The 24,827-nt window shown below is 45.4% G+C and overlaps 1 long non-coding RNA gene across 1 annotated transcript; it reads left to right on the forward strand.

Annotated features, from left to right (window-relative positions):
• Window positions 1-920: 920 nt before the first annotated feature.
• Window positions 921-15,479, forward strand: LOC137324120 (uncharacterized). The gene is made up of 4 exons (XR_010963501.1): window positions 921-1,165; window positions 5,401-5,599; window positions 5,909-6,043; window positions 13,561-15,479. It is a non-coding gene; the product is annotated as an uncharacterized lncRNA (long non-coding RNA).
• The last annotated feature ends 9,348 nt before the right edge of the window (window positions 15,480-24,827 follow it).

The raw sequence follows: 24,827 nt of genomic DNA on the forward strand, positions 1-24,827 counted from the left end.
TTCCATCACACTCCTGACTTGTGCCTTGTAGATGGTGGAAAGGCTTTGGGGAGTCAGGAGGTGAGTCACTCGCTGCAGAATACCCAGCCTCTGACCTGCTCTTGTAGCCACAGTATTTATGTGGCTGGCCCAGTTAAATTTCTTTTTAAACTTCTCGACACTTTGTTGTGACTTTAAAAAATAGCAGAGATATGAAGGTAGATTTCCTGACAGGTATTGTTCCTGTACAAATGACTAATGTAGGGCAGAGTTTAGTAGGGGTGCATTCGATGTTCAGATGAGAACAGTGCCCGTCAGTAAATCTGCCCCATAAAGTGGCAATAGCAATGCAGGAGATGCAGCAAGCGATGTAACATCTCCCTCTGTTGGATGTTCTGAACATAACAACCAAAGCAAGGAGTTCAATTTTACATCGAATCTACAGCACAGAAACAGGCCATTCGACCAACTGGCTCACGCTGGTGTTTACAGTCCACTCACATCTCCGCCCACTCTAAATACCTCTTCCCACCCAGCCCCCATATCTCTCTATTCCCTTCTCCCTCATGGATGTATTTCCTACATTACAACAGTGACCACACTTCAAAATCACTTCATTGGCTGTAAAACGCTTTGGGACGTCCTGAGGTTGCGAACAACTCGATATAAATGCAAGTCAGTCTTTCTTTCTTTCTTTCTTTCTTTCTCTATCTCTTCCTTTTTCTTTCTCTCTATTTCTTTCTCTCTCTTTCCCTTTCTCTCTCTTTCTTTTTTTCTCTCTCTCTTTCTTTCCCGCTTTTTCTTTCTTTCTTTCCTTCCTTTAATGCTATCGGCTTCAGGGCAATAACCTGAGGTCATATTCGTTAGAAACCCTTCAGTTTACTTCATTGAATAACAAAACACAATGCAGTACCTGTATTACCTGCCACTTTAATGAGGGTGTTCACGCGCCATGATTAAAGAGCAGGATGTAAATTGTAGAAAAGGATTTGTTTTAATTGTTACATTTATTTTTGGATTTATTGATAAGATTGTATAAATCGCCTTTTTTTAGTTGTCCTAAGTAGGTGGGTTTTGGGCTTTCTAAGTGATTATTTGTGCAACTCAGTGGCTTGCTGGGTCACTTCCGAGGACATCAGGAATCAACCGTGTGAGTGTGGGACAGAGTCACCTATCGAGACGGCAGGTACCTTTTCTGAACGGCACTAGTGAAAAGGTTGGGTTTTTAATGACAATCTGGTTGGTTTCATGGTCATTTGTCCCCTAATTTTACAGATTTGGTGAATTTGGTTTAATAACATAGAGTGGTGAGATTTGAACTTTCAACCTGTGGCTTGCTGGTCCATTCACCATAACCATTACACTGCTGTACTATACCCAACACCTGGCATATGGTATTTTGCCATTCCCAGCTTTGATTCTGGCGTTCGATCCATTCCATTTTTCCCTCTTATAACTGCAACGTTACAACACTTGGAAAAGCTTGCGAACAACTTCATAAAAGCTGACATCTCAAGAAAACATGCAACAGAAAAACACCCCGAAATAAATCTCTGACCCACTTCAAGGCGACTGCTGGGGTTAAGTTGCTTTTTATTACTTTGGATCTCTTAGTGTTTTGGTATCACATTTCACAATTCAGTTTGCTTTGTTTTGGTAAAAGCCTAAACCCCCAATGGGATGAGATACAACAAGTAGTTACAATATGAGTGCAGTGGGACATGACCTTGTCATAACTTAAACTGGGGCTGCACCCATTATTCCATTCATTGCATTAAAATCCTGAAGCGCACGGAAGCATAATTCTTTCAGTGGTGGGTTTAGAAATTTGTGGAGTAGGAAATGAGCTGTGCCGATGCTAAATTTATTTGTGGGTGGAGGGGGGGGGTGGTAGTTCTGAGAGGAATGCCCCCAGGAAATGTTAGGAATCTTACAACACCAGGTTATAGTCCAACAGTTTTATTTGAAAATCACAAGCTTTCGGAGGCTTTCTCCTTCGTCAGGTGAGTGTTAATCTTGGTGCATTTTCCAGCATTTTGAAGTGCATTGTAGGACCATAGAACTACAAATGTTTACAGTGCAGATGGAGGCCTTTCAGCCCATCATGTCTGTGCTGGCTCTCTGCTGGAGCAATCCGTGTCAATCTGGCCTTTATCAAACACCCGAATTTAACTCAATATGACCAGTCATTTCCACTTTAGCTTAGAGGAGCATCAATTTTAGCACTTGGAATTTAAAGTCCTCGTCCTCTTTTTCAAATCCCTCCATGACCTCGTTCCTCATGCCACGTCAATCATCGCTAACCCTTAACCCCAGATCATCGCCTCCACTTCTCAGGCTTAATGCCACTATACATTCCCTTCTCCCAGTGGCTCAGCCTCCAGTCATAACTCCACCACTCTGAAATATTTCTTCCTCAATCCCTCCGCTTTGCCACAACTCTCCCCACTTTCAACACCTCCTGGAAACCTACAGAATCATACAGCACAGAAGGAGGCCATTCGGCCCATCTTGCCTGTGCCGGCTCTTTGAAAGAGCTATCCAATTAGTCCCACTCCCCCTGCTCTTTCCCCGTAGCCCTGCAAATGTTTCTTTTTAAGTCTGTCTCCACTCGTCTATCTTCTTCACTCTATTTGGTGGTCTATAGTATACAGCAGTGTAGCTTCTCTTCTGCTCCTTAACTCTAGCCAAATAGATTCTGTCTTTGAATCAATATTTACATCATCCCTTTCCTGGGCTGTAAGAGTATCTTTGATCAATACTACCACCCCTGTCTGATCTCTCCTATTTCTGAACTATTCTTTATTCTGATGCTGCTTGTCTCTCCCAGTAACTCCGTGCAGCTTGTTTCTGCTCTCTGATACTTCGTTCTGGTTCCCCTCCCCGTACATATATATATATTTTTTAAGCCTTGCCTTTTTATCTTGGCCTCTCTCCCTCCTCCTACCCAGGTCCTGTCTCCCTCTGAGGTGCTGTGTTTATGCCGTATGGAAGGTACTACATAAGTACAGGGCGTTGTTGTGAATTTGATTTTAGGATCTGATTGAAAAGTACTTTAAAAAAAAAAATTCCATAGCTTTTCTTGTATCCAACTAATCCTGGCTCCTGTGCCTGCCCAGTGTAAACAGTCATTAACAATTTTGCAATCCAAGAAGAAGAAAGCCCGATATTTTTTTTGTGACGGGGTGGGTTTGTTTCTCAATATAACATTCACGATTGGGATTTGTCTTTGCATAGCGTCTCACCTCATTGTTGCCCTGTGTAGCACTCTGCTTGACACTGGATGTGACTCAATATTGCAGGTCGCACACAGTGCTGCCCCTCATTCATCTTCACCACTTGAATCTAAATATGTTGTAATGAGCCCCATTAATCAGAACACAGCAGCCAGCCCAATATACCTTAAATAAGAAAAGGAATCTGAAATTCCAGGAACTCCTCAATGAAAATTCCCTATTCCCTGCCTTCCCACTAGACCTGACTTGCTTCCAAGTTACTCCAAGTACTCCAGCCTATGGACACTCCAGCTTCCAGCCCCGGCTCCCAATTAATCACCTTTTAATTCGTACGCAGCACCCGTCTACGAGGCTAGTGAGTGACATCAAAGGGATTCTGGTGCCTTATTGCTGGGTTTTCAGGAGGCTGAGGTCTGGAGCTGTGGAAATACCAAAGATCGGTCACCCCTCTGATTATTTGTTATCATTGGCACAACCTCCTGCAGCAGCCTGAATGTTTGGCCTGCAGTTTTAAGACTCTTTTTTTTCCCTGTTTTTCCCTCGTCTACGTCCAAATTAATTTATACGCAAGAACAGAGAGGTCTTCCTCCCCTGCTTCAAACACCCTGCCTAGCATGGCCCTGAGCCATTCGGCGTAGTGAGGTCCCATTTCCTTCTGCATCCACCACTCTCTTTCCAAGTCACTGTACCCTCAAACTGAATGATGGTAGATCCTTCATTGGCCATGATACCTCTGCAGCTGTTGATTTGCTCAACCACACCCCTTACCCCCACCTTTGATTCCTTCACCCCCCCCCCCCAAACCCTGACAAGAGGGATTCAAACATGGAGTTGTGGGAGAGATCAGCACGGATCTGGGAGATGGCAACACGCTCAAGGCCCTTGGAGCGGAAAGGAAGGTTGGAGATGGGGCTTCCATTTGCGAGGAGGGGAGCGATAGTTGTTTTGAAAGCATGGGGTGGCAGAGAGGGGACCGCTTGCAGTTTTAGCTAGCGTAGTGCGGGGGTGTGGGAAAGGAAGTACAGTGGTCGGGAGTTTAGTGGGTATGGAGTCAAGGGAGGAGGAGATGTGGCTCATGTCGCTTGGACAGCAGTTCAGTGTTACAGTGAGGGGGAGGGGTTTGAGGTGGGAGTTGTCATAAAAACCCAACTGGTTCACTAATGCCCTTCGGAGAAAGGGAACTCCCAACTGGTCTGAGTTACACAACATGGTTGCTATGGGCAACTAGAGATGGACAGTAAGCGTTGCCCAGATCCCAGGAACAATTTTAAAAAAAAATTTGTATGGATAGAGTTGGTGGCAGCTCCATTTTTGCACCTGATTTTTCCACCTCTCAAGGATAACAGATTTAAATCGAAGTGCTTGTCCTCATGGATCTGTCTGTTTATTAAATATGGCGCTCTCTTTGTCTACCCGGTTGGAGCTTTGTCCTCAACACAGTGGGACCCCTAGACTCATGTTTCCATGGCAATTGGAGAGGCCGAAAGAAAAAGGAAATACTGTTTAAAGTTCCTCCAACTGGCTCCGGGCTTTCAGCTGGAACCCTCCATTCCTTTTCCAGCCCCCCCGCTGCCCGCGTCGTTTCACGGTGCGCAGAGGAGCTGAATGTTGCCAGTGGAATTTGCTCACGAAATAAGCAAATTGGTGGCGGTGTGGGTGGAGAACTACCAGTGGAACACACCGGTGTGGGTCAATTTTAACTACTCATTGTTGGTTAAGTAGACAATAGCAGCTGGGCTGTGCCTGTGATTCATTTGTGAAACAGATGGGACATAAGTTATAGCTCAGCCCCGTTGTAAATCCTCCCTCTGGTCCAAATTAGCCTGGAGCATTGTTGTAAGGCCCGAGCGTTCACACCGACCTGTCAACATCTGTACTCGCCAATGGAGGCAGCCATCTTTATCCTGAGGAGATTCCCCCCTCCCCCCTAGAGGCCCTGCACACATGCAAAGCATCAGTCAATGTGTTGATTCCTGAGGTTGGGGTTAGGGTTAGTAAGTAAGTAAGTGCTGACAGGGACACTTCAAAGATCCATGGGGGGTGGGGGGGGAAGACAAAAACCTGGGCCTGGGTAAGTTTGCTGGAGATGAACATGTGGCCTCGAGGGAAGCTCTTCATAAAGCAACAAATCAACACTAATTTTCATAGAAATATCTCTCTCACACTGAATGCGTATGTACTTTAGCAGGCCAAGGGCGGAGTATTGTGACTACAGAAATGTTTTTTAAAATATTATTTGGCGTGGAAATCTGGAAGTTGCTCTACCAGATGCCCTGCTCCTCCAAAAGCCGTTTGGAACGAGGTCTCTCCCGGTGGGATAGGATGGACCAGGGCAAAACTGCTCCCCTGTCCAGCTGGAAATGAACTAATCTGCACAGAGAAAGGTACGCTCAGTCTAAGATAACTTTTAACAGCATGGTAAATATTAATGACAGCCAAACAACCTCTCCGGCACTGAAAATTAACTTTTAAAAACGTGAAGTCTCATTTCTTCAAACTTTAATTGTTGTTGGACGTTTGAAAAAAAATTTTAAATTTTAATTCTTTTATTTTTTCCTTCTGTCTCTTTTACCTCTGACTTTTAATTCAATATTTCTTACCCTCTCTTTATTTCGCTTTCTCTAACTGATTTTACATTGAATTTACTGTTGCACCTCGTACTTCCTGGTTCTGTCTCTACGCGGCTTGTCAAGGATGTTTCAATATGATTGGTTGAGGAGACCGAGAGATCCTTTCCCCGCTGACAGATTCCCGGGAGAGAGCGCTGCATTCTCTTCGACTCCCAATTACAGGAAGTTGCCGTACTAAAGCCTATGGATACTTTGTGGGTAAGTTTAAATCTAACGAGTGGCGTGCGCTGCTCATTCACCACAGAGAGCAAATTCCGGGTCATTATTTCTCATGCATTAATCTTTCCTCAATTAAAGATTTGTAGAAGGATTGACCAATTTAATTTGTACAGACAAATCTGCAGCCAACTGGACAAGTGGCTTTTTTTTTGGTGGTTAGGGTGAAGTGGAGTAATAGGGAGATCTGTAGAGGGGAGGGAGGATGGGGAAACAGTTAATGGGAGGGGGTGAACAGTTAATGGGAGGGGGGAAACAGTTAATGGGAGGGGGTGAACAGTTAATGGGAGGGGAGTGAACAATTAATGGGAGGGGAGTGAACAGTTAATGGGAGGGGGTGAACAGTTAATGGGAGGGGGGAACAGTTAATGGGAGGGGGGAACAGTTAATGGGAGGGGGAAAACAGTTAATGGGAGGGGGTAACAGTTAATGGGAGGGGGAAACTGTTAATGGGAGGAGGTGAACAGTTAATGGGAGGGGGAAACAGTTAATGGGAGGGGGAAACTGTTAATGGGAGGAGGTGAACAGTTAATGGGAGGGGGAAACAGTTAATGGGAGGGGGAAACAGTTAATGGGAGGGGGGAAACAGTTAATGGGAGGGGGGAACAGTTAATGGGAGGGGGAAACAGTTAATGGGAGGGGGTGAACTGTTACTGGGAGGGGGTAACAGTTAATGGGAGGGGGAAACAGTTAATGGGAGGGGGGAACAGTTAATGGGAGGGGGTGAACTGTTACTGGGAGGGGGTAACAGTTAATGGGAGGGGGGGAACAGTTAATGGGAGGGGGGAACAGTTAATGGGAGGGGGGAACAGTTAATGGGAGGGGGGAAACAGTTAATGGGAGGAGGTGAACAGTTAATGGGAGGGGGGAAACAGTTAATGGGAGGGGGTGAACAGTTAATGGGAGGGGGGAAACAGTTAATGGGAGGGGGGAAACAGTTAATGGGAGGGGGTGAACAGTTAATGGGAGGGGGGAAACAGTTAATGGGAGGGGGTAACAGTTAATGGGAGGGGGAAACAGTTAATGGGAGGGGGAAACAGTTAATGGGAGGGGGAAACAGTTAATGGGAGGGGGAAACAGTTAATGGGAGGGGGGAACAGTTAATGGGAGGGGGTAACAGTTAATGGGAGGGGGGAACAGTTAATGGGAGGAGGTGAACGGTTACTGGGAGGGGGTAACAGTTAATGGGAGGGGGGAACAGTTAATGGGAGGGGGTAACAGTTAATGGGAGGGGGGAACAGTTAATGGGAGGGGGGAAACAGTTAATGGGAGGGGGTAACAGTTAATGGGAGGGGGGAACAGTTAATGGGAGGGGGGAAACAGTTAATGGGAGGGGGTGAACAGTTAATGGGAGGGGGGAAACAGTTAATGGGAGGGGGAAAACAGTTAATGGGAGGGGGGAAACAGTTAATGGGAGGGGGTGAACAGTTAATGGGAGGGGGGAAACAGTTAATGGGAGGGGGGAAACAGTTAATGGGAGGGGGAAACAGTTAATTGGAGGGGGGAACAGTTGATGGTAGGCGGGAACTCAGTTAATGGAAGAGAGAATTCAGTTAACAGGAGGGGGAATTCAGTTAATGGGAGGGAGAAACGGTTAATGGGAGGGGGAAACAGTTAATTGGAGGGGGGAACAGTTGATGGTAGGCGGGAACTCAGTTAATGGAAGGGAGAATTCAGTTAACAGGAGGGGGAATTCAGTTAATGGGAAGGGGGAAACAATTAATGGGAAGGGGGAAACAGTTAATGGGAGGGGGAACTCAGTTGGATCACGGCGACATAATGGGAATTTGGGGCAGAAACTGGATCTGTTAGGTTTCCACCTCAGGATGGAGCAGCTCAAATTTAAGGCCCGATTTTAACCCTGCCCTCCCAACAGGAATGGGACTGGGGCGGGGAGGGGGGAGGTGGTTGAAATGGCAGTCGGGCGCTTCCCGCTACGTTTACGATGTGTCTGCACTCACCGCCATTTTAACCCCCCCCCCCCCCCGCCCCCCGCTGTTTTTGGTTGGGGGGAACGCTGCCCGGGTTGGGGGGAGGTTTGCGGGCCTCGTTAATATATAAAAGTCAGGGTCTGATGACGCCATTCAGACCCCGATGCGATTTTAACCCCGGGTCACGCAGAGTGCCGAGCTCGCCAGTGAAACCTGGCAGCAGGTAGAATCCAAGCCCGAAGAGGCCTGAGTAAGTTATCATTCCTAAAATCGTTTTAAGGTTTCCCTGCGGGCCAGTTGGAGATAATGAAAGAAAAAAAAAACCCTCGATTTTCATCTCACTTTATCGTATCTCAGACCATCGCAATGCACTTCGCACACAATAAATCACTTTGAAATTCACTGACTGTTGTGCGGGCAAACACGGAAGCCATTTTTGTGCAGAGGCAGCAATGGGGATGAATAATCTGATTTACAACAACAACTTGCATTTATATAGCACCTTTACTGTAGAAAAAACGCCCCAAAGCGCTTTACAGAAGTGCGGTCAGTCATGAAAATGGACACGGAGCTGAAGAAAGAGGTATTAGGAAGGAGTGACTAAAAATTTGGCCAGAGAGGTGGGATTGAAGGAGGGTTTTGGAGGAGGAGAATGAGGTGGAGAGGTTTAGGGAGGAAACTCCAGAATCTTAAATCATGGCCTTGAGTGCCCCAATGTTTACCTGAGCCGTTGTTCAAAAAGAGAGAAAAGGATAGACCAAGTAATTAAAGGCTGGTCAGTCCAACCTCGGGGGTCGTGGGCAAATTATTGGAATCAATTCTGAGGGACAGGATAAACCATCATTTAGAAATGGGTCAATCAAGGACAGTCAGCACGGATTTATCAAGGGAAGGTCTCGTCTGATTAACTTGATTGAATTTTTTGAGGAGGTAACAAGGAGGGTTGATGAGGGTAGCACATTTGATGTAGTCTACATGAATTTTAGCAAGGTTTTTGACAAGGTCCCACATGGCAGACTGATCAGAAAAGTACAAGCCCATGGGATCCAAGGGGAAGTGGCAAGTTGGATCCAAAATCGGCTCAGTGGCAGGAAGCAAATGGTAATGGTCGACGGGTGTTTTAGTGACTGGAAGGCTGTTTCCAGTGGGGTTCCGCAGGGCTCAGTACTGGGTCCCTTGCTTTTTGTGGTGTATATAAATGATTTGGACTTAAATACAGGGGGCATGATTAAGAAGTTTGCAGATGATACAAAAATTGGTCTCGTGGTTGATAGTGAGGAGGAAAGCTGTGGACTGCAGGAAGATATCAATGGACTGGTCAGGTGGGCAGAAAAGTGGCAAATGGAATTCAATCTGGAGAAGTGTGAGGTAATGCATTTGGGGAGGGCAAACAAGGCAAGGGAATATACAATAAATGGGAGGATACTGAGAGGTGTAGAGGAAGTGAGGGACCTTGGAGTGCATGTCCACAGATCGCTGAAGGTAGCAGGACAGGTAGATAAGGTGGTTAAGAAGGCATACGGGATACTTTCCTTTATTAGTCGAGGCATAGAATATAAGATTAGGGAGGTTATGCTGGAACTGAATAAAACACTAGTTAGGCCACAGCTTAAGCATTGTGTACAGTTCTGGTCACCACATTACAGGAAAGATGTGATTGCACTAGAGAGGGTACAGAGGAGATTTACGAGGATGTTGCCAGGACTGGAGAATTTTAGCTATGAGGAAAGATTGGATAGGCTGGGGTTGTTTTCTTTGGAACAGAGGAGGCCGAGGGGTGATTTAATTGAGGTGTATAAAATTATAAGGGGCGTAGATAGAGTGAACAGGAAGGACTTATTTCCCGTAACAGAGAGGTCAATAACCAGGGATCATAGATTGGTAGAAGGATCAGGGGGGAGCTGAGGATTTTTCACCCAGAGGGTGGTGGGGGTCTGGAGCTCACTATCTGAAAGGGTGGTAGAACCAAAAAGCCTCATCATATTTTAAAAGTACTTGGACGTGCACTTAAAGTGCCGTAACCTACAGGGCTACGGACCAAGTGCTGTAAAGTGGGATTAGGCTGGAGAGCTCTTTATCGACCGGCACGGACACGATGGGCCGAATGGCCTCCTTCTGTGCTGTAAATTTTCTATGTTTCCATGAGCCAATTAAATGCAGCTCCTCTCCTCCGACAGTGCAGCACTCCTTCGGTACTGCACCGGGACTGTCAGCCTGGGTTTTGTGCTCAAACCTCTGGAATGGGGCTTGAAGCCAGGACCTTTATGACTCAGAAGTGAGAGTGACACACAACACACGTACTACCACTGTTGCACTGTGGCCTGCCGACCGGTTGTGCTTTCTTATCGCGGGGCGGGGGGGTGGGTTGGCGGGGGAGGAGGGAGGGGGTCAGGTAATGATAACGCAGTCCGAGAAAAGCTGCCATAAAAGTATCAATCACCCATCCCCCAGCCACAGGAGACTCCCTCTACACTCTCTGTATTATCCGTGAATGATGTGATCTCTCCTGTGAGCGTATAATATCCACTCAATCAGTGTACTCGCTGCATATCTTTCCATTACCAGTGAGAGAATCACAAGGCATGATTCAGGACACCTGTTTTCCTCTCATTCTGAATTCGCGGAGGGAAAAATTCCATTTTTCCTGGAGTGTTCAATCGTGATTAAAATTTCCCTGCATTTTTACAGCAGGATGTCCTCTAAGATTTCCCCCCCGTCCCCCGACCACCCCCCCCACCACCGCCAAAATTTGATTCCTCTTCTCCGGTGCAGACTGCCAGAAGAACAGCCTCGTCTCAAAGCCCCCAATCATGTCCGACTTACGGGAGTAAAGCCAAGTCAGATGTAATTCCCTGCCTCGCTACAGGAAGAGATTGCCCATTCCAAACGGGGCTGAAACTGGGGTCAATTCAGACCTGCCTCAGGGTTCAGATCACATCCCCCCCCCCACAGCAGCTGTCCTCTTCTGCTGTCCAAAAACAATAAATAAATGGGTGACCAGAGGGGAGATGAGGAGGAACTTTTTACCACAGTGAGTTGTTATGATCTCTGTTATGCGCTGCCTGAAAAGGCGGTGGAAGCAGATTCAATAGGAATGATTGAAAGGGAATTGGATACATACTTAAAAAGGGAAAAGAAATTACAGGGTTATGAGGAAAGAGCAGGGGGAGTGGGATTAACTGGGTAGCTCTTTCAAAGAGCCTGCACAGGCACGATGGGCCAAATGGCCTCCTTCCATACTGTATGATTCTAGGTGGGTTCATGGCTGGAGATCTGTTTTGCTGCTAATGAAAGTTTGTTGAAAGTCTGAGTAACTTATATATTAAAAAAATAAAAATAGGAATTGTTGGAAATGCCAAACAGATCAGTCAGACCTGTAAAGGGAAAAGACCTGCTAATGTTTTGGGTGTAGACTGTTTGTCAGAACTGATTCTGGTGAAGGGCACACACCACATGTCTGTTCTCTTTATAGATGTTGGTTGGCCTGCTGTAAATTCCCAGCACTTTCCTTTTTTATTTCAGATTTCTAGCATTTCCATTACCAAATAATTTACAGTCTAAATTTTAAAAAGATCTTGGCGATATTAATGGAGGAACAATTGTTGTTGTGGCAATTCTGAGTCTAGCCGACACATGCAATAACAAGATGGATACGATGAGTGGAGTAGCAGAGGCCTGGGGAAGAGAGTGGGGCTTATCACAGAAACAGCCAGGCTGTCACAGTCAATAACCTATTGTTATCCGACCAGATCCTCCGTAGAGCAGGGTAATTAACAACAACATTTTTGCATTTATATAGCGCCTTTAATGTAGTAAAACGTCCCAAGGCGCTTCACAGGAGCGATTATCAGACGAAAATTGACACGCAGCGACATAAGGAGATAATAGGACAGGTGACCAAAAGGTAGGTTTAAAGAGTCTTAAAGGAGAAGAGAGAGGTGGAGAGACGGAGAGGTTTAGGGGTGCAATTCCAGAGCTTAGGGCCCAGGCAGCTGAAGGCACGGCCGCCAATGGTGGAGCGATTAAAATCAGGAATGTGCAAGAGGCCAGAATTGGAGGAGCGCAGAGATCTCGGAGGGTTGTAGGGCTGAAGGGTTAAGAACAAGGTGTTGGGCTATTACAGTATTACGTAAAGGCTGGCTCAATACTATTGCGTAGTTTGGGCTGGAGTTGCAGGAGGCTGTTATACATTACAATAAGTGGGAGAAGTACCATTGGGAAATTTGTGAAATTTCTTCATAGTTCCTCAAAGGGGGAAACACGGAGCTGTTAAATAGAGAGAGTCAAGGCCATATGTCTGAGCAACAACGTCTAGCGTCAGGGGAGCACCAGGCAGTTAAATAAGGCCCACGCAGTGCCTGCAACAGGGAGGCTACCAAAACCCAAGGCCTTTAATCAAAGAATGGCAACGGTTACCAGGGAAAAACGGGAAGTTTATTGCTATTGTGTTGCATTTTTGAGAGCTGATCGCTTTTTATATTGTGATATGTGTAGTGGAAAAACAGCAAATGGAAAAATGAAATCTAATTTCCCGAGCTGCTTCGATTAATTTTCTTGGCTGACAAAAACCATAAAAAAGGATCATTAAAATGTATTTTAGTTTCATTTATGACCTTTCTGCAGCGGTTTTGATTCATGAAAATGCAATGGCAGAATTGTTATGTCCCCTTGCTTGTGTAACTATCATGGCGAGCACTTTCCTTGATTTAAAAGTTATCACTTTTTTGTAACATTATTTTTGTGGGTGTTTATGGATCTTCCCCCTCTTTTTCAATCCTCTTGACCTGATAATCTGTAACCTAATGAGATGGGCAAGAGCACAGAATTATTACCCCCGTAGCCAATGAATAGGAGGTGTGAGGGGTCGGCCAGAAGTGATTCGCCTCTCCAACTGTTCGTTCTTTCCCCTGCCCCCGCAGGAGAACTCACTAGCTTTGTTCGGTACCTCCCACTCAACGTACCCTGCGATGAGGAACGGAGCAGAGCCAACACTGCAGCCCGTGTCCACTCCTGCTCCAAAGCACCAAACGTATCGACACTAAACACCATTCCACTGGCCGTGCGATTTTCTTTTTTTATTACTCATTCTCGGGATGTGGGCGTCGCTGGCAGGGCTGGCATTTACTGCCCATCCCCTAGTTGCCCTTGAGAAAATGGTGGTACAATTGAGTGTCTTGCTAGGCCACTTCAGAGGGCACTTGTGAGTCAGTTACGTTGGTGTGGGACTGGAGTCACGTATAGGCCCAGACCGGGTAAGGACGGCAGGTTTCCTTCCCTAAAGGGACATTAGTGAACCAGTTGGGTTTTTACAACATTCTGACAGTTTCATGGTCCATTTTACTGATACCAGATTTTTTAAAAATCCAATTCAAATTCTCAAACTGCCATTGGTGGGATTTAAACTCATGTTTTGTTTGGATTACTAGTCCGGTAACATAACCAATACACCACTGTCCTTATGCAGCGGAGTGCTGAACAGTGCCTATGGGTTACTTTTTTCTTAAATTTCATAAATGTGTTTTTTTTGCAAAGTCTTTTTCATCCTTATGGTCATTTTTCTTTTTGCAGTGCAGGAAACTTTTACTAGCCACGAGGCAAGGTAACCACGTCACCGAGTCTCACCGAGTCACCGGGTCTCACTGAGTCACCACGTCACCGAGTCTCACCGAGTCACCGGGTCTCACCGAGTCACCACGTCACCGAGTCTCACCAAGTCACCGGGTCTCACCGAGTCTCACTGAGTCTCACCTAGTCACCACGTCTCACCAAGTCTCACCGAATCTCACCAAGTCACCGCGTCTCACCGAGTCTCACTGAGTCTCACCAAGTCACCGCGTCTCACCGAATCTCACCAAGTCACTGGGTCTCACCGAGTCGCCGAGTCTCACCTAGTCACCGCATCACCAAGTCTCACCGAGTCTCACCTAGTCACCGTATCACCGAGTCTCACCTACTAACTGCATCACCGAATCTCACCAAGTCACCGGGTCTCACTGAGTCACCGTGTTACCAAGTCTCACTGCGTCACCGCATCTCACCACGTCACCGAGTCTCACCGAAACTCACCGAGTCACCGCGGAACCGCATCTCACCACGTCACCGAGTCTCACGAGCCACCGAATCATCGAGTCTCACCGAGTCTCACCGAGTCACCAAGTCTCACCAAGTCACCGCATCACCACGTCACCGAGTCTCACCGAGTCACTGCGTCACCGAATATCACCGAGTCTCACCGAGTCACCAAATCGCACCAAGTCACCACATCACCGAGTCTCACCGAGTCTCACCGAGTCACCGAGAGTCTCACCAAGTCACCAAGTCACCGCGTGCGAGCAACCATGGAATAAATGACGTACATTTCTGCCAGAGGTTTTGTCTTTCGGATGAGACGTTGGGCCGGGGCTCCTGTCATTATCTGGCTTATTCTTACCTTCTTTGTGGAAGAGGGATAACACATTTCCCACACTCCACTTCTCTGACATTATTTCCTTTTCCGGAGAATTTTGGAAAATTATAGTCAGAATTTCTATTATTTCTTCCCCAGCTTCCCTATGGACCTCAGATGAAAACCATCAGTTCCCAGTGACTTCTCTATGTTAAGTTCAAGTAACATCTTTAGTACCATCGCTCTGACCATTAACAGCTCTACACCCACCTCTGGTGGTTCTATAATCCCAATATCCAACTCATTGTCGCAAACTAAAAGTACTTATTTATTTTCTCTGTTATTCCATCACTCTCCACTACAAGTTTGCCTCCTCCATCTCTTAGCAACCCCACCCCCTACCGTTATTACCTTCTTACTGATAATGTGCCTGTGGGAAGTCTTTTTTTTTATAGTCTATCGCTATTTGGGATTTTTTTTCTGACCATTTTTTCTGCAAAAAGGATTTGCAGATGTGTTATATTGAAGTGGTGTGTTTTAAATTAAAGTTGATTTGTACAGATTTAATAATTATGCTTTCAGCCACATGCAGCAGCTGTAGAGGCAGAGGGGATTTATATTTTAATCATTAAACATTGAAGATGTTCCACAATGACCAGGGACATTATCTCATTTCAGACTTCCTACTAACATCCACACCCAGCATCATTGGGATAATCTGTCTCATCTGAGCCCAGCTTGGGATGTCTGTCGAGGATCCACTCTTGGAGCAAGGGGGGTCGTAGCTAACTGCTTTTATTGACAGACCTATTGGCGAATCACTGAATGGGGAAGATGTTGGAGAGACAGCTTCCCCCACTTCCTGTAGCAAAGAGGACTATATGTGCACTTTAGTTTGGTGCAAGATCTGGTAAGGGAACTAAGGGGCAGAGAGATTGACCTGGTTAAGAGAGAACCAGTCAGATTCAGCGATTAGGCGATTAGCAATTAGGAAATTAGGAAGTGAGCTCTCTGATATGGATATTGCAATCTTTATTTTGGATTATTTTTCTCATTCACAAGGATGGAACAGAAGTTAGTTGGAGCAAGATGGGATTTGATTATAACTGTTATTCTGTACGTTCACTTGCTTTTCATAAAATAAAGCAGCTTAACGATTCTGTTAGACCTTATCTCACTAAAGTGTTACTAAAGTGTTACTGGACTGCCTGTCAAAAGATTGGAACAGCACATGGGGGGGCATGTGTGAAAGAAACGATATCCAGATCCGATCACAGGGTGGTACTATTGGTATGCCCCTTGGGTTATATATTGGATTGTATAGGCACACTCCTGAACATAAGATACTCAGACCATTTATAGAACTGATTAGTACCTTGTCCGTTATGGGTTTTTTTGCTAATTTTCTTTCATACTGTCCCTTAGCCTGTACATTGTCCTTTTTTGTGGCTTTCCTATATTCTTTATATCTGTCGTGGCTTTCGTTGTTGTTATCTCTCCTGTGAGTACTAAATGCTTCTTGTTTTAGTTTCAAACTTGATGAAAACGCAGTCTTTGACGCACCACATTTTTTGCTTTACTGGAACATTAATTGTTTTGTACCCTTTCCATCACCTGTTTAAATATAGCCCATGGTGTTAGTGTCTTGGGATTGGGAAGGCACATGTAGCTGCACTTTCAAGCAGTAATTTGTAAAAGGCTACATTAGAAAGAACTTCATAGAATCATACAGCACAGAAGGAGGCCATTCGGCCCATTGTGCCTGTGCTGGCTCTTTGAAAGAACTATCCAAGTAGTTCCACTCCCCTGATCTTTCCCTATAGCCCTGGTCATTATCTCATTTCTGTTTGTGGGACCGTGCTGTGCAACAAATTGGTGCCACATTTCCTGCATTACAACAGTGTTTTGGTGAGACGCTGAGAAGCCTTGAGGTTGTGAAAGGCGGCATATAAATGCAAGTAAAAAATAAAGTATTTATCCAATTCCCTTTTGAAAATTACTACTGAATCTGCTTCCACCGTCCTTTCAGGCAGCGCATTCCAGATCATAACAACTCACTACGTTAAAATAATTCTCATCTCCCCTCTGGTTCTTTTACCAATTATCTTAACGTATAAAGTATCTTTCACATACTCAGGACATGCCGAAGCACTTTACTGCCAATGAAGTCCTTTTTTAAGTGTAGTCAATGTTGTTACTTTGAATAGTTCCATGGGATCTTTGACATCTACCTGAACTGGCATTCAGGTCCTTGGCATAACATCTTCTTTAAAGACAGCACCACCAACAACAATTCAGCACTCCCTCGCTACTGCTCTAGAGTCTGAGCCTAGATTATGTGCTCAGGGCCTGAAACGGGGCTTGAACCCACAACCTTCTGACTCCGAGGCAAGAATGGTGCCACTGTGAGCCAAGGCTGACACATTAATGGGTCTGCACCCATAGAGACCTAAACAATAATAAAGAGACGCTTCAAGGCAGGTGGAAGGAATTACAATGCAGATTTAATTGAATGGCGGAACAGACTCGAGGGGCTGAATGGCCTACTCCTGTTCCTATGTGCCTAGAAAAGTAAGAGTTGATGCTGCCTTGGAGACTGGGTGATGTAGTTATGAATCTGTAGGAGTTGGGTTTCGACCTTGCTCCTGTGTGTAATGAGTTTGGAGAATCTTAATCCAATATGCTGTGAACATAAGCCCACAGCACACAAAGCGCCCATAATTAGGTACATATTGCAGCTTTAGCTCACAGAGGTATACGATAGACTCATCTGAAATATATCTGCATTTAATTACACTCCAGTGAAATTTCAATTCCAACTTTGCGTCATTCATCTACAGACATGAAGAGGTCACAGCCAGCAATATATAAAAAAATACAACGCAGCTGCCAGTTAGCACGCAGCTAATTTTAGAGATAGTAAAAGACTTGAGAAAATAAATGTTATACTTCGAAACAAGACTAACTTATTTCGCAAGACCGCTTGGATGCTGAAGGCCTTTGGGCCCATTTGTTTCATTCTACCTACCAAACTCTCGTGTCAGCCGTGGCTCAGTTGGCTGCACTCTTGCCTCTGAGTCAGAAGATTGTAGGTTCATAGTCCCACTCCAGAGACTTGAGCACAAAATGTAGGCTGACACTCCAGTATAGTACAGAGGGGGCATTATGTTGTTGGTAGGTGCTGATTTTCAGCTGAGACGTCTGCCCTCTCAGGTGGGCATAAAAGATCCCATGAAACTATTTCAAAGAAGAGCAGTGGGGTTCTCCCTGGTGTCCAGGACTCAAACCCTCGTTCTAACTGTTGATAAGCCTCTGTGTAAAAGCATCACATTTAATACCACACGCATCTATTCGATTCCGATCACCAATGTTATTACTGTAAGGTTAGCAATAAAACTTGACCTTCAGAGTTAACATGATACAGTTCTGGCAGGGATCAACAACTTGGGTTTCAGAAGCTGTCTTTATGTCGTGTGAATGTTGGCGTAATGTCAAAGTGAAAAGGATTTACTGAGGCCATTGAGCAGGAAAACCTGTTTTTAAAAGAAAGCACTCGGCCAATAGAAAAGCAGGTAAAATAGTATAGCTGGTTATCAACAAGACATTCAAAATCCAACCTCTTTAATCTGATGACTGATTAAGTAATGTATAAGAACAACAACAGCTACTTGCATTTATATAGCGCCTTTAACATAGGAAAACGTCTCAAGGTGCTTCACAGGAGCGATTATCAGATAAAAAATTGACAGCGAGCCAAAGAAGGAGATATTAGGATGGGTGACTAAAAAGATTGGTTGAAGAGGTAGGTTTTAAGGAGGGTCTTACGGGTGGAGTGGTTTTAGGAAGAGAATTCCAGAGCTTAGGCCCTCGATGGCTGAAGGAACGGCCCGTCAATGGTGGGGTGAAGGAAGTGGGAGATGCACAAGAGGCCATAATTGGAGGAACGCAGAGATCTCAGAGGGTTGTAGGGCTGAAGGAGGTGACAGAGATAAGGAGGGGCGAGGCCCTAAATGGATTTTGAACATGAGAATGAGAAATTTAAAATCTCCTGGTGGACCAGGATCTAATATAGGTCAGAGCGCAGGAGTGATGGGTGAATAGGGTTTGTTGTGAGTTATGATACAGGCAGCAGAATGTTGGATGAGCTCAAGTTTATGGAGGGTGGAAGATGGGAGGCCGGCCAGGAGAGCATTGGAATAGTCAAGGCTTGAACCCACAACCTTCAGACTAAGAGGCAAGAGTACTACCACTGAGCCAAGGCTGACACCTGAACATAAGAACATAAGAAATAGGAGCAGGAGTAGGCCATACGCCCCCTCGAGCCTGCTCCATCATTCAATCAGATCAAGGCTGATCTTCATCCTCAACACTTTCCCGCCCGATCCCCGTATCCCTTGATTCCCCTAGAGTCCAAAAATCTATCGATCTCAGCCTTGAATATACTCAACGACTGAGCATCCACAGCCCTCTGGGGTAGAGAATTCCAAATACCAGACAGAGTTAAACACTGACATTGTCACTGAATCAATTTAAACCACATCTACATTAACACACTAACATTCTCACAAGATAAAGCATCGATATTACCAGAGGATTTTGGCGAGGTGCACAGTTACTGCAGCGTTTTGTTAAACATTTCTCCTTTTTTGTTAATCTGTTCTCCTCTGCAAAACTGCTCACTGTTCCAGGATCATCCTGGAATGCAGAGATAACCGCCTGCTTCTCTTCACTACAAACCGTCTTCTTAAACCCCTCTCCCCGCCCTCTCCACCCTCACCTCCAACAACAAGTGCGAGGAGCTCATGGACTTCTTCGTCACTAAGATTGAGACCATCCATTCAGCTGACGACACCCAGCTCTACCTCACAACTACCTCCCTCGACCCCTCCACTGTCTCTCATTTGTCACATTGCTTGTCCAGTACTAGATGAGCAGAAACTCCCTCCAACTAAATATTGGGAAGAACGAAGATATTGTCTTTGGTCTCTGCCGCAAACTCCGTTCCCTAGCCATCGACTCCATCCCTCTCCCTGGCCATCGTCTGAGGCTGAACCAGACCGTTTGCAACCTTGGCGTCCTATTTGACCCTGAGATGAGCTTCCATCACCAAGACCACCTACTTCCACCTCCGTAACATCGCCCGTCTCCGCCCCTGCCTCTGCTCATCTGCTGCTGAAACTCTCATCCATGCCTTTGTTACCTCTAGACTCACCTATTCCAAAATTCTCCTGGCCGGCCTCCCATCTTCACCCTCCATAAACTTGAGCTCATCCAAAACTCTGCTGCCTGTATCCTAACTCGTACCAAGTCCCGTTCACCCATCACCTCTGTGCTCGCTGACCTACATCGGCTCCTGGTCCGGGAATACCTTGATTTGAAAATTCTCATCCTTGTTTTCTGGGAGAGGCAAAATAAAAGGAAAAAAAACAGGATCAAAAATGGGAATAAAAACTCTGAAAATTCCTCTCCAACATCCTCAGGCAATTGAAACCAGTCCAGGAGATCACATTGACCATGAGTAAGTTAACTGTTAATCCACTTACCTTCTGTACCATGTTGATTGCTGGCTCAGCCAAGAACTGGTGTGGGTTCGGTGTTTCCTGGGCCTTTATCGTTTCCGCTAATTTACGTCCATTATGAGTTTGGACGTATTCTAATGAGATTGGGAGGCTTATTGGGCGTAACTTGACATCGGCAAAATAGGCGCAATGTTGGGCGCACTTTCGGGTCTAACTTTTGGGTGCCGCCCAATGAGGGAACCCCAGGCCATAGAGCGTATAGAATCATAGAATGGTTACAGCAAGGAAGGAGGCCATTCGGCCCATCAAGCCCATGCTGGTTGTCTGCAAAAGCAATCCTGCTAGTCCCACTCCTCCGTCCTATCCCCGTAGCCCTGCAAATTTTTTCCCTTCAAGTACTTATCCAATTCCCTTTTGAAGGCCATGATTGAATCTGCCTCCACCACCCCCTCAGGCAGTGCATTCCAGATCTTAACCACTCACTGCGTAAAAAAGTTTTTCCTCATGTCGCCTTTGGTTCTTTTGCCAATCACCTTAAATCTATGTCCTCTGGTTCTTGACCCTTCTGCCAATGGGAACAGTTTCTCTCTATCTACTCTGTCTGGACCTTTCATGATTTTGAATACCTCTATCAAATCTCCTCTCAACTTTCTCTGCTCTAAGGACAATATCACATTGCTGTTTGTGGGATCTTGCTGTGCGCAAATTGGCTGTCACGTTTCTTACGTTACAACTGTGACTACACTTCAAAAAGTACTTCATTGGCTTTAAAGCGCTTTGGGATGTCCTGAGGTCGTGAAAGGCGCAATAGAAATGCAAATTCTTTTTTTTTTCCTTTATAAAGCAGTACTCTCGTGTCTTGGAATGAGTTATCTCTGTGGGCTACCTGACTGATTTCACAAACAAAGTGACCTGTCCATTCCACTCTTCAGTTTGGCTGTTAGACAGTTTTCTGATACTTGTGGTGCCAGTCTTCATTGTCCCAGCCATTTCCTGGTTTGCGAGAAGTCTCTGTGGCTTTGCGTTCTCAGAATTCAGGCTTAACCCTTCAGGTTTTCCAGAATTCTGAAATGTGGTTCATATACTCTGTCACGTTACAGCTTCCCAAAATTTATTACTGTGCTTCGAGGTGCCAAATATGCTACAGGATTCAGATGGTTTATATTGTATACAGGAGCGTGTCACAGGGCACGAACACAGCGAGGGGTTGGCATCTGATTTTTCTGCCTTAGACAACAAGTACAAGTTGTGCTGCCTGATATGTACAGGTAGGATATGGTGAGGTACATTGTGTATCTCTAACATCATGCTGTCAATTTAGATACCAGTGAGTAAGAGCTTCACTCAATCATAAGAGGTTTTGATAGAGTAAATAAGAAGAAACTGTCTTCACTGGCAGGAGGGTCGGTAACCAGAGGACACAGATTGAAGGTCATTGGGAAAAGAACCAGAGGGGGAGATGAGGAGAATTTTTTTTAACGCAGAGAGTTGTTATGATCTGGAACGCGCTGCCTGAAAGGGCGGTGGAAGCAGATTCAATAGTAACTTTCAAAAGGGAATTGGATAAATAGTTGAAAAGGAAAAAATTGCGGGGCTATGGGGAAAGAGCAGGGGAGTGGGACTAATCAGATGGCTCTTTCAAAGAGCGGGCACAGGCACGATGGGCCGAATGTTCTCCTTCTGTGCTGTATGATTCTAGGTGATTTGAAATGACGTGCTACTGCCCCACACGAACTGCGCAGTCCGCCTCGTCTCAGATCCCGAGTTTGATGGCTTTAATGGTGGTCATGCTTTGATGTTCAATCTGGGTTTTATCCTCTTGACATTGAACCATTCTTTGATGTCGCTGAGCCATGTGGACCTCTCTCTCGCTCCTTTATTTTCCTAGCGGATTGGCCATCAGCGCAAGTCACAGGGGCGCAGCCTACCCTGCCTCCATCTCACGAAGGCATCCACGGGGGATCTTCATCATCGATTCCCCGGGTTATAAGGAAAATCTTCCTCTTGGGTAATCGGACGACTCATTTCTTTTTGTCTTTCCTGCGGAGTGCAGCAGGGTTTGGAAAGACGGATTGCTCCCCTAAATCCCGGTAGAGGCAGGGACACTGTGGAGTGCATTTAAAACAGGGAGCACTAAATGCATCCAAATGTCTTGCTGACGGTGCCTCAGGAGTCCAAGTTTATTGTGGCTTGAACCGTGTGAATTAGTGCCGAGAAACAAAGGCATGTCACTGAGCCTCTGATCATGAACATACAGGAAACCTCTGCATTTCATCTCTGTGCATGTGTTGCCGATCCAAGAACATTCTTCTTTAATTGGAAACACGGAATTAAGGGTGCAACTATTGGAGTCTCGGCCCTGCTGATCTCAAAGTCTTCGCCTGTTACAGTGGAGTAGACTGATTTGCCGACCTCCACCTTCGCAAGAGGGACCTGGTCAGGATCAGTGAACAAACGGTGGTGGACAAGGAAGAGAAAGGAATGTTGCAGCGTCATATGATATAAAGCTGGTCCTGTTCGCTGCCGCCGGGGCTAAGGATGGAGGGGGAGGTAACCATGAGAACTAGCCCGATTGGTACCAAGGATGAGGGACTTCAGTTATGTGGAGAGACTGGAGAAGCTGGGATTGTTCTCCTTAGAGCAGAGAAGGTTAAGGGGAGATTTAATAGAGGTGTTCAAAATTATGAGGGCTTTTGAAATAGTAAATAAGGAGAAACAGTTCCCACTGGTGAGAGGGTCGGTAACCAGAGGACGCAGATTGAAGATAATTGGCAAAGGAACCAGAGGGGAGATGAGGAGAATTTTTTCTTTATGCAGCGAGTTGTTGTTATCTGGAATGCGCTGCCTGAAAGGGCGGTGGAAGCAGATTCAATAGTAACTTTCAAAAGTTTTAATTGGATAAATACTTGAAAAGGGAAAAAATTGCAGGACTATGGGGACAGAACAGGGGGAGTGGGACTAATTGGATAGCTCTTTCAAAGAGCCGGCACAGGCACGATGGGCCAAATGGCCTCCTTCTGTGCTGTAAGATTCCATGTTTCTATTCTATGAACTCCCTGATTCTGATCTCAGTGATGGTTGTGTGTGTAGATTTAGGACAGATGTCAGGGAGCTTTCTACACAAAGTGTGGTCAACACATGGACTGGACCGATGGGTAAGATAGTGGAGGCAACGACCCTAGGATCATTTAGGAGATAGCTGGAGACCTGTGACAGGCAGACTGAAGGGTCTTTCCGGTGCAGACTGAGCTAAGGTGGGCACACTTGTTATGACACTGGACTAGAGGTTGCCAGTTCAAACTCCACTATTGCGAAACTAGGTCTTTTGTGGGCTGGCACCAGAAAAATGGCCATAAAAGCTGTTGGATTGTTCAAAAAGAACTAACTGGTTCACCAATGTTCTTCAGGGAACAGAACCTGCCACCTCTGCCTGGTCTGGCCTATATGTGACTCCAGTCCTACACTATATGATTGACCCTTAATGGCCTCAGGACAACTAGGGATAGGCAGTAAACGCTGCCCTGGCCAGTGTCACCCACATCCCAAGAACAAATAGAATAATTGGCTTTCCTCAGAGTATCATAGTGGGTACAGCACAGGAGGAGGCCATTCAGCCCATCGGGCCGGTGCCGGCTCTTTGGAAGAGCTATCCAATCAGTCCCACTCTCCTGCTCTTTCCCCATAGCCCTGTACAATTTTTCCCTTCGAATATTTAGCCAATTCCCTTTTGAAAGTGACTATTGAATCTGCTTCCACCGCCCTTTCAGGCAGCGCATTCCAGATCATAACAACTCACTGCGTTAAAAAAAATGTTTCCTCATGTCGTCTCTGGTTCTTTTGCCGATCACCTTAAATCTGTGTCCTCTGGTTACCGACCCTTCTGCCACTGTAAACAGTTTCTCCTTATTTACTCTAACAAAACTGTTCATGATTTTTGAACATCTCTATTAAATCTCCCCTTAACCTTCTCTGCTCTAAGGAGAACAACCCCAGCTTCTCTAGTCTTGCCACATAACTGAAGTCCCTCATCCCTGGTACCATTCTAGTAAATCTCTTCTGCACCCTCTCTAAGGCCTTGACATCCTTCTTAAAGTGTGATGCCCAGAACTGAACACAATACTCCAGCTGAAACCTGACCAGTGTCTTATAAAGATTTAGCATAACTATCTTGCTTTCGTACTCTATGCCCCTATTAATAAAGCCGAGAGTCCCATATACTTTTTTAACAGCTTTCTCAACTTATCCTGTCACCTTCAAAGATTTGTGTATGCGCACCCCCAGGTCTCACTGTTCCTGCATCCCCTTTAAAATTGTACCATTTCATTTATATTGCTTCTCCTCATTCTTCCTACCAAAATGGATCACTCCACACTTCTCTGCGTTATCTAAAAAGAAAGAAAAACTTGCATTTCTATAGCATCTTTCATGACTTGAGGACGCCCCAAAGCACTTTACAGACAATTATGTACTTTTGAAGTGTAGTCAATGTTGTAATGTGGGAAACGTGGCAGCCAATTTGTGTCCAGCAAGGTCCCACAAACAGTAATGAGGTAATGACCAGATAATCTATTTTAGGTATTGGTTGAGGGATAAATATTGGTCAGGACTTCTTGTGATCCAGTGACTAAAGGTTGTTGTTATCCCCCATACCTTCAGAAATGTAAGGGAGAAGTGGGGCTTTATTTCTTAAATTAGAATGGAGGGTTGAACCCAGTACAGAAATCAGATGGTTGAAATCAAATTTAAAAATAAAAACGTATGTTTATTTTCATTTATGAACTTTGGAGACAAGGAAATGTTGAGAGATTTGCCAAATTCCAATGTTGAAACACAGATTGGCCTGAAACAACACCACTAATATTTGAGTAAAGTGAGTGTGTAGGAGGTGGAAAACATCAAACTATACATATTTCACCATGTATAGATGAAGG

The sequence above is a fragment of the Heptranchias perlo genome, chromosome 8 (assembly GCF_035084215.1).
Source record: "Heptranchias perlo isolate sHepPer1 chromosome 8, sHepPer1.hap1, whole genome shotgun sequence".
In the NCBI taxonomy this organism is placed as follows: domain Eukaryota; kingdom Metazoa; phylum Chordata; class Chondrichthyes; order Hexanchiformes; family Hexanchidae; genus Heptranchias; species Heptranchias perlo.